The sequence below is a fragment of the Artemia franciscana genome, unplaced genomic scaffold (assembly GCF_032884065.1).
Source record: "Artemia franciscana unplaced genomic scaffold, ASM3288406v1 Scaffold_772, whole genome shotgun sequence".
NCBI lineage: Eukaryota > Metazoa > Arthropoda > Branchiopoda > Anostraca > Artemiidae > Artemia > Artemia franciscana.
Genome location: NW_027067775.1, coordinates 410,339 through 430,017, shown reverse-complemented (window position 1 = coordinate 430,017; position 19,679 = coordinate 410,339). Strand labels below are relative to the sequence as shown.

Genomic DNA, 19,679 nt, shown 5'->3' with positions numbered 1-19,679 from the left:
TATATTCGCAAGTTTTACGCAGTTAATTTGTATTGTATCTATCTATCTATCTATCTATATAAAAACGAGTTGTGTGTATGCATGTTTGTTTGTTTGTAAAAAGAGCGTTTGCATATGACGTCATTATTAGTACATACGGCTTTGTATATGCACAGACAATGGGAAAGCCAAGAATGTTGTATATTCGCAATTTTTGCGTAGTTTGAAACACATATATAAATCTATCTATATTCACAGGTGGGACACAGGGACACAACTACAATGGCGAATAACTAATATGGCGCGTAACGACTTACGCGCGCGGTGGGGCTTGGGGGTGCCCCACCAACTAGGTGCCACCAACAGCTAGTATTATATAAAAATTAGGTGTATGTATTTTAGTATGTTTGAGGGTTTGCGTATAACGTCTGAAAAATAAAGAAGAAAAAGAAAACAAAAAAAATAATAAAAACGTAAAAAAAAAAAAGAAAAAGAAAAAAACTAAAAAAATTAAAAAAGCTAAATATTCAAAAAAAAAACGAAAAGGAAAAGAAATTAAAAAATAAAAAAAATAAAAAAGAAAATCTAAAAAGAAAAAACTAAAAAAACAGAAAGTAAGAAAAACAAAAGAAAAACGAAAAACTAGAAAGAGAAATATAAAATTAAAAATTATAAAAATATAGAAAAAATAAAAATGAAAAAAAAAGAAAAAAAAGGAAAAAGACTAAAAAGGAAAAAACTAAAAAAATAACAAAAAAATTAAAAAATGTTAAAAAGACATAAGAAAGAAAACAAATTAATAAAAAGAAGAAACTTAAAAAAATAAGATTAAAAATGAAAAAACTAAGAAAAAGAAAAAACTAAAAATGAAACCCCATATAAAAAAGTTTGTATGCATGTTTGTTTTTTGTATGTTTGAGGGTTTGTATATGACGTCAGAAAAATAAAGAAGAAAAAGAACACTAAAACAAAAAAAAAAAGAAAAAACTAAAAACGAAATAAAAATGAAAGCTAAAAACTAAAATAAAAAGAGAAACAAAGAATAATAAATAAAAGATGAAAAAAACAAAAAAGAAAACTAAAACCTAAAAAATAAAAAAAATAAGGAAAAAGATAAAACTAAAACAGAATAAAAAATAAAAAGAAAAAAAGCTAAAACAAGAAAAAACTAAAAAAGAAAAAAAAATAAGAAAATAAAAAGGAAATTAAAAAATAAGAAAAAAACTAAAAAAAAAAACTAAACAAAGGTAAAAACTAAAAAAAAATAAAAAGGAAAAACGAAAAAACTGAAAAAACAAATAAAAAACTAAACAACAAAATATAAAAAACTAAAAAAGAAAAAAAGGGAAACAACTACAATGGCGCGTAACTAATACTTTGCGTAACGACTTAATAGCGGGGTGGGGGTCATGGGGGGCGCGAAATGCCACACAAACAGCTAGTTTCTAGTAAATGCAAAAATATTAGTTGATAATATGCTTTTCAAATATAACAAATAGTTATATAAACTCAATCCTGTGAGCTAGATTTGAAGAACTTTAAAGCACTCTGACGAATAGAGATTGTTTTATAGTTATGGTAAGTAAATACTACTCATAATTATGAATTATCTTATATTCATGGCGTTTTTTATGACAGTATCTAAATGGCAAGTAGATGCAAATATAACAAAAACCCCAAGCGAAGTTTTAGTTGAAAGAAATCAAACAAATTATTCAATTAACAAAGCTCTATTCAATAAGACTATACCTACTAGATATTACAGTTATTTAATCGATTGGCTTGATCTAATCAATTTAACCATTATTGTTTTTCTGTTTTTGTGGTATTGCTTATGTTCTTTATGTATTGCTTGTTTTAAATGTGAGATGAAATTTAAAGAAAAATCAAGCCAAGATGAAAACGCCGATAGTCCCCCGAACTATGAAGAAGTGGTGGAGCCTCCTCCTCCTTACACTGAGCCTTATGCATAGCATTGATAAGGGCCTTGTTACCGAGGTGTAGAGTGTTCCCCTTAATTTCTTCTTTTTTAGAGGGATAAACACAATAAAACTGTTCAATATAAGCATCAGAGTGGTGTATACTCCCACCCGTGAGGCTGTCAGGCTGTCAGCTATCAGGAACGTTAATGAAATCATTGCACCTGCTCTAATTGCAAAAGGATTGGATGTAACTCAGCAAGAGCAGATTGACCAATTTATGTTGGATCTGGATGGTACGCCAAACAAGGAAAATCTTGGTGCCAATGCCATTTTAGGAGTCTCACTTGCCACTTGCAAAGCTGGTGCTAAGCAAAAAGGCGTTCCACTTTACAGGCACATAGCCGACCAAGCTGGCACACCAGAAATCATTTTGCCAACTCCTGCATTCAATGTCATCAATGGTGGCTCTCAGGCTGGCAATAAACTGGCCATGCAAGAGTTTATGATCCTACCAACAGGGGCGGGTTCATTTTCCGAAGCTATGAGAATGGGTAGTGAGATTTACCAACACTTGAAGAGCGTGATCAAAAGTCGCTTTGGCCTAGATGCCACTGCTGTTGGTGATGAAGGTGGATTTGCCCCAAACATTTTGAACAACAAGGATGGTGTGTCGCTTATTGTAACTGCAATTGAAAAAGCTGGCTACACTGGTAAGGTTGAAATTGGAAGGGATGTTGCCGCCTCTGAGTTCTACCGAGAAGATAAATATGATTTAGACTTCAAAAACCCAAATTCTGACAAAACTGCTTGGCTCTCTGGACAAGAACTTGCTAACTTGTATCAAGAATTTATTAAGGAATTCCCTGTTACATCAATTGAAGATCCATTTGACCAAGATGATTGGGATACATGGAGCAGTTTCACAGCTAATACTAAGGTTCAAATTGTTGGTGACGACTTGACTGTAACCAATCCCATACGTATTCAGACTGGAATTGATAAGAAAGCATGCAACTGCCTCCTTTTGAAAGTGAACCAAATTGGTTCGGTCACAGAATCCATTCAGGCTCATAAATTGGCTAAATCTAACGGATGGGGTACCATGGTATCACACAGATCAGGTGAAACTGAGGATGTGTTTATTGCTGATTTGGTTGTTGGGCTAAGCACTGGACAGATCAAAACTGGTGCTCCATGTCGCTCAGAGCGTCTCGCAAAATACAATCAAATTCTTCGCATTGAAGAAGAGCTTGGGAGCAACGCTAAGTATGCTGGCAAAACTTCCAACATCCACTTTAAATTGATGAAAATATTGTAAGATGTGATGAAGTGTCTGTATCATAAAAAGGTACGGTTAGGGTGCAAAGTCAGTTGTGCTTATATCACATTTGGGCTGTCCTGATGGACTAAGAGAGCTTAAATACTCTTTGAAATCTACGGCTGAATAACTCAAGAAGCTTCTTGGTAAAGATGTCAAATTTTTGGAAGATTGTATTGGAGCTGAAATTTAAAAGGAATGTGCTAACACACCTCAGGCTTTTATTATATTGATTGAAAACCTTTTGTTCCACGTAGAAGAAGATGGGAAAGGAATTGATGCTTCAGGATAAAAAATAAAAAGCCAGCCCACGATATGTTACAAAATTCTTTGATTGCTTAAGAAGGCTGGGAGATGTTTATATGAATGATGCCTTTGGCACAGCTCATAGAGCTTATAGCTAGCTCTATGATGGGAGATGGGTTTGACGTTCGAGCCTCAAAATTTTGTTGAAAAAAGAACTTCAATTTTTTGCTAAAGCCCTTGGGAATTCAGACCGGCCATTCCCTGCTATTTTAGGAGGTGCTAAAGTTGCTGATAAACTAGAACTCAATGACAGTCTTCTTGATAAAGTTGATGAAATGGTTATTGGAGGTGGAATGGCATACATTTTCTTAAAAGTAATAAACAATATGGAAATTAGAAATTATCTTTTTTATGCCGAAGTTGCTAACATTGTAGAAGAAATTGTTGCCAAAGCAAAAGAAAACAAAGCTGTCATTCATCTTCCAGTTGATTTCGCAAAAACTTACCAATTTGCTGAAGATGCTAATACAGGAAGTTTCAAAATTGCTGATATAGTTCGATCTGGCTGGATGGGTTCTTGAATGTTAGAATAGGTTACCAGGAGATGCCCCTCTTTGTAATGCTTAAGTATGAGTGCAAGTAAGATGTGTCAGTCTAATCTAGCTAATGTTCTTGGGATAATCTTTCACTAAGTTATGTTTTGATGAGATTCTCCTGTCTTTTTTCTTTTTATTAAAACTTTTTTAAGGCTAATTCTCTGTGATCTGACTCATTCTACAATCATCTTACCTTATTATATAAGATATGTATTGATTCTGCAATAGCGCCTCAGTCTTTTCATACTGGTATAGTTACTAATATACTAAAAAAAGGTAAAAAATACAAACGATTGCTCCAGTTATCGCTCAGTATCAGTTTCTACCACTTTGAGTAAAGTGTTCAAACGTCTCATATTTTCAGAAATAGTTTTCAAGTGCTCGCTAGATTACCGTCAATTCTACAATTCTGTTGCCGTAGGTTCTTAAAACAGTTATAGCTAAAGCAGAAAGTTCGTATTTGTCCCTATTTATATGTAGCACAGACATATCATCGGTCATTGACTTGGCAACTCAAGCGCAAGTATTAACTAAGTTGTTGGAGTGTGGAGTTAACGCTTTCGTTGTAGCAAGTCTTGAATATTGGTTTAATAATTTTTTCATTAGAATTAAGTTAAATGGAGAAACTCTGTCACGACCAGTGAAAATTATAGGAGGTCTGAAACAAGGTTCATTACTTAGCCATATACTGTTTAGTTTATCGACTTGGTCTGTAACTAAAGGTATTAATGGTTCCTTATAATTCATTTTTGCGACCTTGGTCGCAAAAATCTATTTATTTATAAATCAAATAGATTTAACTAATATGCACTTACCCGCCCCAAGAAAGATAGAAAAAAAGCACTTGCGACTGAACGGGTACATAAAACGCATTTCCTAACTAATAATTCAAAACGAAATACACACAAAAAAAACAATAACCAATAACAACCAATATCTCATCAACTCATGAATATTAGTAACCAATCTCATAATAATAAACAGAAAAGAGAAAAAGAAAGAAAAGAAAAATAAATAAATAAAAAAAACTTTGAACCTAGGCCTAATAAATACTTTTGTATAGTATGTTTTATAGTATGTTTAATACTTATGTTTTTTTCTCTTTTCGGTAAAGTGGAAATTATGTTCTGGTTTTGAGAATGCATGGGGATTATCAACCCTACTAATGTTAATTTTTGCTCGCTTTGAGTTTGACTAGGTTATTTAATGTAATTTCTGTTAATTTTGAGTTTCATTTATTTATTGATGGTGATGTGTGGTAATTTTACGCCTGGAAGGTTATTTGTCTATTTTTGCTTCTTTTTGGCTTAGTTGAGCTCTTTACTTTTCTTTTAAAAGCTTGTTTCGTCGAAAAGGTTTTTTTTTAATTAACTAATATTTGGGTCCTCAAAGCTTTATCAAAAAGTTTTTCGGATTATTACTTTTTGTTTTCTTTACTTGTTTTTTATTTTTTAGTCTTTTCAAATAACAATTTAAAGGTAGTATCGCAATAAATATTGGAAGACTTTAACCTTCTTTAATCTTGAGTTTCTATAAGTAGATCTCCATAAATATTACACCGATGAATCGTATTGATTCAAATTTGTTGTTTTTGTTTAGGTTCTATGAACCCACTTCAAATTCAATATTTTAGCGCCGGAAATCGTCCAAGATTCCTAAGGAAATAGACAGTCGATATTTGTCTTTTCTCAAGGAACGTCTAATTTTAAAAAGCCTTTACTGATCATTTTCACGTGGGGATATTTTATTACATGAGAATATTTGATTGATGGAAATTAATGAAATTCAAACCTAATTAGGTATTTCAAAATATTCTCATTTTACTTTATTTTAAAATGAAATACTAAAAGGGTTATCTTATTACCGTTATATTTGTGTTATTGAGTACCGTTATTATTGTGTGTTATATAGTACGTATTTTCTCCACCATAATTTATTCTTATTTTAATTTATTTTAAAATGAGAATACTTGAAGAATTATTTTATTACCACTATATTTGTGCTGCTGAGCATTGAAAAAATCATTTTTCATATAAATTTTAAGATAGAAACTAATTACTCCACAAAAACACAGAATTAAACAACAAAAGTTAAACAACAAAAGTAGCGAACTTGAAAATGGAAAAGGGAAAGAAAAACAATGAAGTAAGTAAATAGCTCGACGTAGTGAACTGTAATAAAAAGTGGTTCCTGTAAGTAGTAGCCGAAGCTATAAAAAATGGAAGTTAGTAAAAGAAAGAAATATTTTCCGAAAGTACATTCATTTCACGTCGGTTTCAAATAAAAATAATCAGAATAAATAAATATTATTAAGTTTAGATGTACCAGCAAAAGTTACAAGCATAGGCAAGAGTGCGTAATTCCCGATAAAAGGAAATACCACTTTCCTCACCCCATTAAGGCTTAAAGTCCACCAACTCCTTAAAAGAATTTTATCGAGGCAAAAATATAGACTTGTGTTTTTTTCCTGTGACGGGTGACTGTTTATTTATTTTTTCTTTCTTTTCGTCAGGTGTGATCGTATGAAACTAGTGGGCTTATAACTCCAGAAATGGTCCAGTTTGAAGAAAAAGCCCAAGGTTTCTACCTTATCTCTCCTCTCGTAGAAAAGTATATGTAAAGGACAATTTGAGAAAATCAGTAACAGAAAAACTAGGGGAAATGCACCAGTTTCGACAAAAGAAATTCAAGAAACATTTGAATCAAGGATGAATGTGATATATCTCGACGCGACTGATTTGCAATAGACACTATTTGTGGAAGATTTGAATTCAATATTCAATACATATTTACTGCTCATTAGTAGATAGTTCAATTGCGAATGGGAATACAACCTCTGATGTGATCTGGAGTTCTTGTTCAAAAACAGAACCTGGAGCGCTACTCAGAGAGATTCCTATAGAAATGCAATATCTTCTAATCTAACGAATATATTAGCTCACTAAAACTGATTATGACTGATTGATTAGGAAGATTAATTGATCGGAATGGAGAAAATTTTGAATATGTTTTGGATATGAAAAAGTTAAAAATTTTATAAACTTTATATAAATAACAATCATAATTATAAACCTCTAATAAATAAAATCCAAGAGTTAGAAAAGAATAATATTATGGGTCCAAGCATAAGCGTCCATTTGGCACAGGTGATCCTAGCACCAATGCAAAATAATGAGTCTTGTACTACTTGAAGATTATTGGGCTCTAAAAAAATCAAATTGTTAGCGATAATTATGCAAAGAAAATTATTTTCACGTAAACGACCTTACAATTAAATAAAGGTCGTAAACAACCTTGATTTGTTAAATATAATAAATTCATTCAATGCTGTTCAATAAATAGCAGGCATTTGTCAAACGCCGTGTCATGCGTTTCACAGTTCGAACATAAAGATTTTCACATTACCTTCATAATATGCAAATATTTCCACTATGAAGCAATAATCAGGGCTTTTTTTTTAAATTGGGTACTTTTGATAAAGCCAACGCTCGATTCATCTTTCCAACCAAGCTCTCTCCTCTACGGGCAAAGAAAGGGGATACAACAGTGAATAGCAAACCGAAGTTTTCACCTTATTTCTCCTCTCGTAGGAAAATACATCCTAAGGACAAGTTGGGTGAAATAGTAAAAGAAAAACTAGGGGAAATACAGCAATATAGACAAAAGAAATTCAAGAAATATTTAAAATATGGAAGCATGCGATAAATTTCAACGCGAACCATTCGTAACAGACTATTTGTGGAAGACTTGAATTCAAATAAGAATAATATTTAGAAGAAATATCACAAATTTGCGGTGCGAAAAACAAAACCCCCCAAGACAATTAAAAGAATCAAAATTTCAATTTGCAATCCGATTCGCTAAACTTTATGGTTTTGTCAAAGTAGGCAACTTATTCGTCATGTTAACTGGAAGGCAGAGGGAGCTCTATCTACCAACATTGTTAGGATTATAATAGTTGAAAAGCCCAATTTATCAATAAGCTATTTTCTGGAAAATATACTTAAGAAATGATGAAGTTTCTTAGAGCTTTATTTAAGTTGCCAAACTCCCTAGTTTTTATGTAATGATTATTAATGTTATCATTATATAGATAAGATCTTGAAGAGATCTCTATTTGTGATGGTAGATCATTTTAAGTATTTTGTTTTAAAAAATTCCCACTGAAGAGCCAGGCCTTCCGGTAAGTGTTTATTCTTTGCTACTGGTCAAAATCAACCAGTTGCACTAGACTATCATTGGCATGTCTTCAGCTCAGAGTGAATACCAGTTTGAATATCCAAAACTCCACCGGCATGTTTCGACTGCTGATACCAATGCAACCATAGTTGTTTGGAATATACCCACTACCTTTCTGGTCCTCTGAAAAGGATGAGTTATTAATTATCTCAAGCATTTTTATTAACTTTAGCTAGCCTTAATATGCTGCGTCTACCACACAGCAGTTGTCGCATGGAATTTGTTTTTACCTCTTCCAGGGTAACTGGAGGCCGTCCATCAGGGAGGCTGGCATACATCTTTAGGCGTAATTTACATATCCACGCCTCTATTCTGGACTTATTTATCCCATTAACCCTCAGGTTAACGATCCAAGCCACCTAAACCAGTTAGAACGATCTTTCGTGGAGACTTTTTATAGTTCCCACCCAGTAAATGTATTCTCTTATAGTGATGATAGTACAATATTGCCCTTATTTAGTGATTTTAGTGTCGCAAACATTCATTTCTTTGTTTTAATTATACGTGTTTTCTTTTTCTTTTTTTCTCGAGTTTCAATTTTTGTTGTTATGGTCCTCAACAAGTTTGCCTCGAGAATCCTAATTATTATGAGTATTATGTTTAATTTCTTTATTTGAATAAGTTGAATCGAATTGAAAGCACCTATACATTCTGGTGCGACCAAAATATTTTTGAATTCAACTTTGCTCAGTATGTTACAGGCATCTATTCAACGACGTAAGATGTGTCTCTCCCAGTTTGACTAGAATCATGGAACATAACTTAGAGGTTAAAAAATCTTTTTATCTAAATTTGAGAAAAGACAACTAAATTTTTCTATTAGCTTCATAATATATAAAAAACCAACTATGAAGCAATAATCAGAGATAATTTTTTATAGGCCAGTAGGTTGCTGTTGGATACAGCCAACATTAAATTCATCGATCCGACGAATCCTTTTAACTGACGGGCGGAAAAAGGGATACAACAGAAACTTGCATACCAAGCTCTACACTTCATTTCTCCTTTCATAGCAAAGTAAATGAAAAGGACATGAGGGGTGAATAAGTAAAAGAAAAAATAGGGGAAATGCAGCAATATAGACAAAAACAAATTCAGGAGATATTTGAGTTATAGAGGGATGGGATAAATCTCTACGCGACTCACTCGCAACACATGTTATTTGTGGCAGATTTATCGCAAATAAAAAGGTAATTTAAATTTAATTAATAATAATATTGAAGAGAAACATAACAGAGCTGTCATGCGAAAAACAAAAATCCATCCAGGACAATGCAATGAGGGTAAATTTCAATTTGCATAAATTTCCTGGCTTTCTAAAAGCAGCTGACCCAATTGTCATTTTTACAGGTAGGCGCAAGCAACTCGTTCGACGAACACTGTTAGGATTAAGATGGTCGAAAAGCAAGAAGGAGCCCAATTTTTCACTAAGTTTAACATTAATAATAATATCATTATTTCAAACATGAGACTTTTTATACCCAGTAATTGCACCCTCTTTATGTTCCCATAATAAAATATTGTCATTATTTCCTGATTATAGGGTCATAAATATTCGTTTCAAAGCGCTTGTGAATTCAGGTACAACTGTAAATATAATAACTTCAACTGTGTTTAATAAATAGCAGACATTTGTCCAAAGACGTAAGTCATACATCTCCCAGTTTGAAAAAAAAAATTCCAGTTACCTTCATAATATGCAATAATTTCTTCTATGAAGCAATAATCAGGGCTAATTTTTAAAGAAAATTGGGTATTGTTTGATATCGCCAAAGCTGAATTCATCTATCCAACAGATCTTTCTCCTCTACAGCCGAAGAAAGAGGATATAAAAGTGAATAGTAAACCGAAGTTTGCACCTTATTTCTCCTCTCGTACGAATGTAAATGTAAAGGACTAGTTGAAAGAATCAGTAAAAGAAAAACTAGGGGAAACGCAGTAGCTTAGACAAAAGAAATTCAGGAAATATTTAAGTTAAGGAAGGCGTAATATATCCCGACCCAGCTCATTCGCAACTGACTATTTTGGGAAGATTTGAATTCAATATTGAATAAATTCAACTGTGTTCAATAAATTGCAGACATTTGTCAAAAGACTTAAGTCATGCATCTCCCAGTTTGAACATAAAAATTGTCCAAAGTTTTCACCTTATTTCTCCTCTCGTAGAAAAGTATAAGTAAAGGACAAGTTGAGAGAATCAGTAGAAGAAAAACTAGGGGAAATGCACCAATTTAGACAAAAGAAATTCAAGAAACATTTGAATTAAGGATGGATGTGATATATCTCAATGCGACTCATTTGCAATAGAGACTATTTGTGGAATACTTGAGTTCAATATTGAATACATATTTACTGCTCATTAGTGGATGGTTCAATTGTGGATGGGAATACATCCTCTGATGTGATCTGGATTTTTGTTTCGAAAACAGAACTTGGAGCGCTAGACAGAGATATTCCTATAAAAATGCAATATCTTCTAATCAAACGAAACGAATATATCAGATCACTAAAACTAACTAAGACTGATTGATTAGGTATAGTAATTTCCACGCCTCTATTCTGGACTTATTTATCCAATTAACCCTCAGGATAACGATCCAAGCCACCTAAACTAGTAGGAACGATCTTTCGTGGAGACTTTTTATAGTTAAAACCCAGTAAATGTATCCTCTTATAGTGATGATAGTACAATGTTGCCCCTATTTAGTGATTTTAGGGTCGCAAATATTCATTTCTTTGTTTTAATTATACGTTTTTTCTTTTTCTTTTTTTCATGAGTTTCAATTTTTTTTCTGTAATGGTCTTCAACAAGTTTGCTTCGAGAATCCTAATTATTATTAGTATTATGTTTAATTTCTTTATTTGAATAAGTTGAATCAAATTGAAAGCACTTATACATTCTGTTGCGAGCAAAATATTTATAAATTCAACTCTGCTCAGTATGTTACAGGCATCTATTCAACAACGTAAAATATGTCTCTCCCAGTTTGACTAGAATCATGGAGCAAAACTTAGACGTTAAAAAATCTTTTTATCTAGATTTAAGAAAAGACAACTAAAATTTTTCCATTAAATTCATAATATGAAAAATTCTCCCATGAAGCAGTAATCAGAAATAATTTTTACAAGCCAGTAGGTTGATGTTTGATATAGCCAACGTTAAATTAATCGATCCGACGAATCCTTTTCACCGACAGGCGGAGAAAAAGGACACAACAGTAACTATTATCCTGAACTCTATACTTCGTTTCTCCTTTCATAGCAAAGTAAATGAAAAGGACAGCCTGTAAAAATTTCTTCTACTTTCTTCTAATTCGCCTGTAAAAATTTCTTCTACTGGGACTTTGTTACCATGTGTACCAGGTACATATTAACCCCATCCTAATCAACGATGTTTGCCTAGTAAGAGCTTCTAGCAATAATCAGAAATAAGCAATAATCAGAAATAATTTTTATTGGCCAGTAGGTTGATGTTGGATATAGCCAACGTTAAATTCATCGATCCGACAAATCCTTTTCACCGACGGGCGGAGAAAAAGGATACAACAGTAACTATTATCCTGACCTCTACACTAAATTTCTCCTTTCATATCAAAGTAAATGAAAAAGACAGCCTGTAAAAATTTCTTCTACTTTCTTCTACTTCGCCTGTAAAAATTTCTTCTACTGGGACTTTGTTACCATGTGTACCAGGTACATATTAACCCCATCCTAATCAACGATGTTTGCCTAGTAATAGCTTCTAGCAATAATCAGAAATAAGCAATAATCAGAAATAATTTTTATTGGCCAGTAGGTTGATGTTGGATATAGCCAACGTTAAATTCATCGATCCGACAAATCCTTTTCACCGACGGGCGGAGAAAAAGGATACAACAGTAACTATTATCCTGAACTCTACACTAAATTTCTCCTTTCATAGCAAAGTAAATGAAAAAGACAGCCTGTAAAAATTTCTTCTACTTTCTTCTACTTCGCCTGTAAAAATTTCTTCTACTGGGACTTTGTTACCATGTGTACCAGGTACATATTAACCCCATCCTAATCAACGATGTTTGCCTAGTAAGAGCTTCTATCAATAATCAGAAATAAGCAATAATCAGAAATAATTTTTATTGGCCAGTAGGTTGATGTTGGATATAGCCAACGTTAAATTCATCGATCCGACAAATCCTTTTCACCGACGGGCGGAGAAAAAGGATACAACAGTAACTATTATCCTGAACTCTACACTAAATTTCTCCTTTCATAGCAAAGTAAATGAAAAAGACAGCCTGTAAAAATTTCTTCTACTGGGACTTTGTTACCATGTGTACCAGGTACATATTAACCCCATCCTAATCAATGATGTTTGCCTAGTAAGAGCTTCTAGCAATAATCAGAAATAAGCAATAATCAAAAATAATTTTTATTGGCCAGTAGGTTGATGTTGGATATAGCCAACGTTAAATTCATCGATCCGACAAATCCTTTTCACCGACGGGCGGAGAAAAAGGATACAACAGTAACTATTATCCTGAACTCTACAGTAAATTTCTCCTTTCATAGCAAAGTAAATGAAAAAGACAGCCTGTAAAAATTTCTTCTACTTTCTTCTACTTCGCCTGTAAAAATTTCTTCTACTGGGACTTTGTTACCATGTGTACCAGGTACATATTAACCCCATCCTAATCAACGATGTTTGCCTAGTAAGAGCTTCTAGCAATAATCAGAAATAAGCAATAATCAGAAATAATTTTTATTGGCCAGTAGGTTGATGTTGGATATAGCCAACGTTAAATTCATCGATCCGACAAATCCTTTTCACCGACGGGCGGAGAAAAAGGATACAACAGTAACTATTATCCTGAACTCTACACTAAATTTCTCCTTTCATAGCAAAGTAAATGAAAAGGACAGCCTGTAAAAATTTCTTCTACTTTCTTCTACTTCGCCTGTAAAAATTTCTTCTACTGGGACTTTGTTACCATGTGTACCAGGTACATATTACCAGGTGTAATTAAGTTTTCATCCAGGACCTTAACGTTACAAGAAAAGTCCGTATTAGAAAAAGGTCCAAAATTTAGTTTTCAAACTAATAAAATCCCAGTAGAAGAAATAATCTCATCAATAGAAACATCTTTACATAGAAACCCAATCCTAATCAAAGATGTTAGCCTAGGAAGAGCTTCTACAGTTAAAACCCTGTCAGAGTGTGCTTTAAAACCAAAAATTCTCAACAGATCTATCAAAGACATAAAGATTCTTAATAATTTAAGAAGGGATGAATCTATTATTATTACAAAAGCAGACAAGGGTAAGACTTTAGTGGTAATGGACACCAAGGAATACGATTCAAAATCAACATTAAACGCTTTACTGAAAGATGAGAAAACGTACAAAAACTTTCTTTCGACCCGATGGACTCATACACCAAGAAGTTTAAGAACGAGTTAAAGAGTTTGAAGGAAGAAGGGAAGATTACACCTCAACTCTTTTACAAATTCTTACCAAGAAGTTCTTTGTGCCCTAAATTATATGGACTTCCAAAGTTAAATAAGCCAAATCTACCATTACAACCAATTGTTGCGAGTACAAAGTCACCAACAAGTGCTCTGAGTAAGTGGCGAGTGCCATTATGTAAACCACTCATGTCTACACAAATTTCTTACATCAAGAATTCGTTGGAACTAGTAAAAAACTAAAACAAGTGGAGATTTCTTCAAATTCTATAATTTCAAGTTTCGACATAGTGTCAATGTATATGAGTATTGATGTAAAACCCACAGAAATTCTTCTTGAAAGAAAGATACGTAAGAAATTTGGACTTAATTAGTGGTGAAATAGTTTTGGAAGTCGGTGTAATTATGAATTTAGTTAGGTTGTGCAACATGTTCTCTTATTTTTTTCAATTCAGAGGGGGGTGGGTTTCGAACAAGTAAATGGTTTACCCATGGGGGCCCCTTTAAGTCTTTTATTAGCAAACTGTTTTGTAGAAAATATTGAAACAACAGCGTTAGATTCCCACTTTTTAAAATATAAATTTTTAGGGAGATATAAGGATGACATAATTTCAGTATGGAATTATGGGGTGGAGGAATTAAAAAGTTTTTTTTAGAACATCTTAATTTTTGGGGAAGTGATTTAAAATTTACAATAGATTTAAAAGAGGATAATAAACTTCCTTTTCTGGATGTTGTTCTTTTAAAAAATGAAAATAGTCTGGATTTTATGATTTACAGAAAACCTACTAACAATAACAGATTTTTGTCTTTTCTCCGGTCATGCTCGCCTAGTAAAAATTGATTTAATCATATCCTTAACTAATCGCATTTTTAGAATTTGCTCTCCAAAATTCATCGAGGAGGAAATTATTGATGTTAAAAGAGATCTTAATAAGTAACCATTATCCGGGTTGGTTAATTGACCAGACTTTTTCGAAAAGAAGGAAAAAATTTCTAGAATTTTCTGACGATATTCTGGAAACAACAGAAAAGAAAGATATTTTTTGCTCTCTACCATATGTTCCAGGTTTGAGTGAAAAACTAAAGAATTTTTAAAAATACTGGCTTAAATGTAGATTTAAAAGGTAGTAATACTTTGGCTAGTTTTTTAAATTCTGGAAAGGATCGGACTTCCGTGGAGCAACAAAGTGGGGTTTATAAAATCCCATGTACTTGTGGAAGCTCTTACAGTGTGGATTCACTGTCAATAAAAAGGTTTCATCCCTATTTTGAACTGTTTTACTTTTACCAATGTACTGGTATAGACTACATTGATATTCCTGATCATTCAACTGTAAAAAACAATGAGTGCTGCGTTCGGACCTATGAGAGAAATACAAGATATTTCAATATCATGAAATACCTACAAATCCATAATTTGAAAAGGAGTATTTTCCAAAAAAGGTTACAGAATTCAATGACTATTAGAAGTCTTTAGTTCTGAGTTCTGAGTTTTTTATTTAACATTAAAAATCCATAAACAAAAAATTGCTTCAAGACAATCTCCCCCGTAAGGTTCCAGGGCCGGGAAAGAACAGGGGATAAAAAAAAATACCAACAAGAAAAAAATATAAATAAAAACCAAAAAACAAAATTGAGTCGCCCACCTTAACAATCTCCAAAATATGACAAGCTAGGCAGGGGGTAGCACATGATTTCACAAACTCAATTAAATATCAAATTCAATCCAGAGACGCCAACTCCAAGGGAAACCGGAATAAAAAAATAAAGAGTCAAAAAAACAACAACAACAACAAACAAACAAAATTATTTACTAGCTAGAAAATCTCGCTAGAAAATTATTTACTAGCTAGAAAACATAATTTATGAACATACTAAACGAGTGGCAGCTTCGTACGAACTCTAGGAGCGCGTTCCAGATCCTGTTGCAAGCTGTCAGAGGGTTGAAGTCAGACCTCACTAACGGTGTGTGAAGAACCAGTAAATTGTTGGAAGTGCGGAGATAATAAGTCGATTGATCAGAAACAAAAGATATATTATTAGATTGGACAGCAGGAAGATGTCCGCGTAACTGTAAAAAAATGAAAGAAGAACAAGAAAGAAAATAGAGAGATTTCAAATCAAGCAAGGGTTTAAGTGAAAATCGGTTAGTTTCCTGAATAAGACTATAAGAGTCCTTGCTTTATCATGAAGTTTTGAAAGTGGCTTCAGAGACGAGGGAAAAGTTGACATCCAAATGACAGAACAATATGAAACATAAGACTGAACTAGGCTGCAGAACAAGAGTCTAAGAATCGACCCTTGAAATATATATTTGAGCTTTCTAAGGATTCTGAGACTTCTGGAGACTTTCATTTTAATCGGGTCCATATGATGCTTGAACGAAAGATATTTCGTAAAGCAAGATCCCTGGGAATCGAACGTAACGATCCTTAGGTCTACTTAGAGAACCTCTTGATACATTTATTTCATTTAAATCAGGGCAAGCCTTTGAGACTCTGGAGAAAATGAGAAAACATGACTTTTCGACATTTAAGGCAAGATAATCTACATCAAACCACTGGATAATTCTTTCAAAAAGGGCTATCATCTTTAAACGAAGATCAGACTCAGTTATACCAGTTGTGCCAAGAGTACTGTCATCAGCAAAAGCAATAATTCGGTAAGGACAAACTCTTGTCACATCTAGTGACGGATACTGGTTGACAAAGACGACAGCAAATGGTAGGTTTTAAATTTTTAACCGCATTAATAAGGTCATTGACATAGATTAAAAAGAGTATCGGCCCAATGACAGATCCTAGTGGAACGCCAAACTCTATTCCAGAAGGATTAGAAAAGTCCGGATGAACCGAGATGACTTTACCAGATAAATATCATAGAAACCATGAATAAGCATTCCCTCTTATACCAATATGGGACATTTTCAAAAGAAGAATCTTGTGTGTTATTGAGTCAAACGCTTTTTAACATCAAGAAAAATTGCAGCAGGTATCAAACCAGAGTCAAGTGCTGAATTTAAATAATTCAAGGGAGTTTCAAATGCACGCTCAGTTGAGTGTTTTGCCCTAAAACCAAACTGAAAATTATGAAAAAAGTGTTTAGAATTAAGAAAATCAAGAAGTCGAGAAGGCATAACTTTTTTCAAAAATTTTTCTAAACACTGATAAAAGAGATATTGGACGATAATTTGCAGGGTCATTCCTTGATCCACCTTTAAAAAGGATGATAACACGAACACGCTTTAGAGCACATGGGAAGACACCGTTTTCAAAACAAAGATTGATAAGTCTCGTGAGGACACATACAATGACAGGAAGAATGAACTTGACAGCCTTAGTCGGAATACGGTCTGGGCCAGAGGATGAAGAACTCCTCAAACAATAGACAATTCTGGCTATTTCAGCTTCAGAGACATGTTCCAATGCCATTGATTTAGGAGAAGACGGTCCTAGATAAAACCTAAAATCAGGTAGAGAAGAAGAAGGACTTACAGAAGAGGCTGTAGTTTTGCCGATATTAGCAAAATATGAAGTAAACGCATCTTAAACTTTTAGCTCACCCTCTACTTTTTTGCCGTCAATCATAACACTTGAAGGGACAGAAGGAGGCAGAAAATATGGCCTGATAACAGAATTGATTACTTGCCAAGTCTTCCTAATGTCTCTACCGCACGCAGAGAATTTTCTATGATAAAATAACGATTTGGCCCTTCGGCAAAGCGAATTGTAAACTCTTCTATAAGCTTTGAAAAGTTGAAGCCGAGAATCGCGCGAAAATGGCTTCGAGCCCCTGTAAGGCTTCCAAAGATAATTTTTCTTCTTCCAACTTTTAAGGAGTCCAGGGGTCATCCAAGGATTCAAAGGGGTTGTTCTTTTCAATGCTGGATTCGACTGAGGTGCATCACATGTATCAAAGATAACGTCTTTCAAAGAATCATAAAACGAATTAAACAAAGAATCTATGTCAGATCCATTTTCAGGAATACTCCACTAACGACTTGCCAACCGTGACCTAAGAATGTGCAAGCCCTGATCATTAACTTTTAAAGAGGAAAACCCAGCTTCTTGGCTCCTCCTTGGCAACGACTCGGAAAAATCATATGTGGAAAAAACAGGAAAATGGTCTGAGATACTCATAAATAAAGAATTTCGCACAAAGGTCAAAGATGAAAAAATATTATCAAGCAAAGAAGCGATAGTGTTAGTTATGCGAGTTGGAATGCATGCAGAAGGTTAGTGTTCCACAAGCGAGCATTTTCGAAAGAAAATCCAAGGACGAGAATGACTTCCGATCACACAAATTAAGGTTGAAGTCACCCATAATTACAAGTTCACATGAATGAAGTTGGATTATTTCCAGGACCTCATTAAGAATCTGAACGAAAGAGGGAACAGACCCACTAAGAGACCGGTATACATTACCAACAATGAAAGTTTTAGCTTGGGTTTTAATCTCAATAAATATGGATTCAAAAATTCCTTCTTTATTTCTTGACAGGTCATGTCTAACAGAGTACGGAAGATATTCTGAAACATAAACTTCAAGGGCAGAATATCTTTGTTGTTGTTTTATATGAATTGAGTTGCATTAAACGACGAACCTGGTTTTGTACTTGTGTATCAAAAATATAATAAATAAAAATAGCGGATAATATTTTTCAAGGGTTGTCAATTTCTTTTTACTGTATAATTTGTATAAGCTGAATAATGTAATTTTCGGGTTGCAATAGGAATCCGATGTTTTAGCATTCATGCACCAATGATACTGGATTGGGAAAGCGAGGTTGTGATTGAGTGTATGTCAGACGTAGTGTATCATCCACGCATAATTCGGCTTTACATGTTATTGGAAGTGTTAGTCATAGTAAAATATTCATTCCAAAAACTTCAAATATAGAATTGGCTGATTTATAAAGCACTCATCTTCAACATCTGAAAAAAACGATGATGGCTTGCGAGCATTTTACAATATTTCATTACTTGTAGCAAAATCTGGAAAACCATAAACTATTGGAGAACAGTTAGTTTTACCCACTGTTAAAAGTTTTTTTTTTAAACTCTTCTACGAAAATCTCAATGCGACATACTCAAAAGAATTGTTTTGAGTAATAATACTGTACATACAAGTAATGATAAAATAAGCTCTGATTTTGAAAGTTAAGCAGCAATGAAGTATTATTATTGGCAGTCCTGTGGTGACGCAGTGGATTTGACCTTAGCTTGGTAATACGGGACCCAGAGATCGAATCACGCTGCAGGAATGCACTGCAGGGCCGACGCAGGGACCATAGTAGTCAAGAAGCGTCGTTAATTCTTAAATAAGTTATTATTGGCATGCGTTTGATTTGCTATAGACCTAGAAATTCATGAAGAGTTACTATCCGCGAAAGACTCAAAGATGGACATGAAAGGTGAATCATTATTTATTATCCTGTGCGATTTTTTCTTAAGAAGAAATGGATTCCATTCACAAACGTTATTTCGGTGGCGAAACATGGAACTCTTGCCATGATCAGGCGATATTGTGAGTCAATAGCCCATCTAAAAATAAATATACAGGAAGTAACTACAATTCACCGTGTTATCCTCTGACAAAATCTAGTCGCGAAATATTTGGGTGAGAAATTGCACCAGTTACTTCAATTTGTGATTAATGTAGTAAATAAAATTAGAAGCAATGCATTTAAAATGCGTTTATTTGCACAATTGTGTGACGGAAATGATGAAGAATATTAACGATTGCTCTTATATACTGAATTACACTGGTAACAAAAAGGGTCATGTTTAACAAGATTTTACTCAATTGTTTATTCAGTATTACAGTTTCTGGAAAGTAAAGATCCAGATTTCAAAGAAAACCTGATCAATTGAAAGTATACATCGTATGTTTAACAGTTTTCTTCAAAAAATTTAAGAGTTCTAAAAAGGCAAAA

The 19,679-nt window shown here is 33.5% G+C and overlaps 2 pseudogenes; both read left to right on the top strand.

Moving 5' to 3' along the window:
* Positions 1-1,951: 1,951 nt before the first annotated feature.
* LOC136043642 (enolase-like) lies at positions 1,952-3,215 on the top strand (annotated as a pseudogene).
* A 44-nt stretch (positions 3,216-3,259) lies between these two features.
* Positions 3,260-5,326, top strand: LOC136043631 (phosphoglycerate kinase 1-like; annotated as a pseudogene).
* Positions 5,327-19,679: the final 14,353 nt, after the last annotated feature.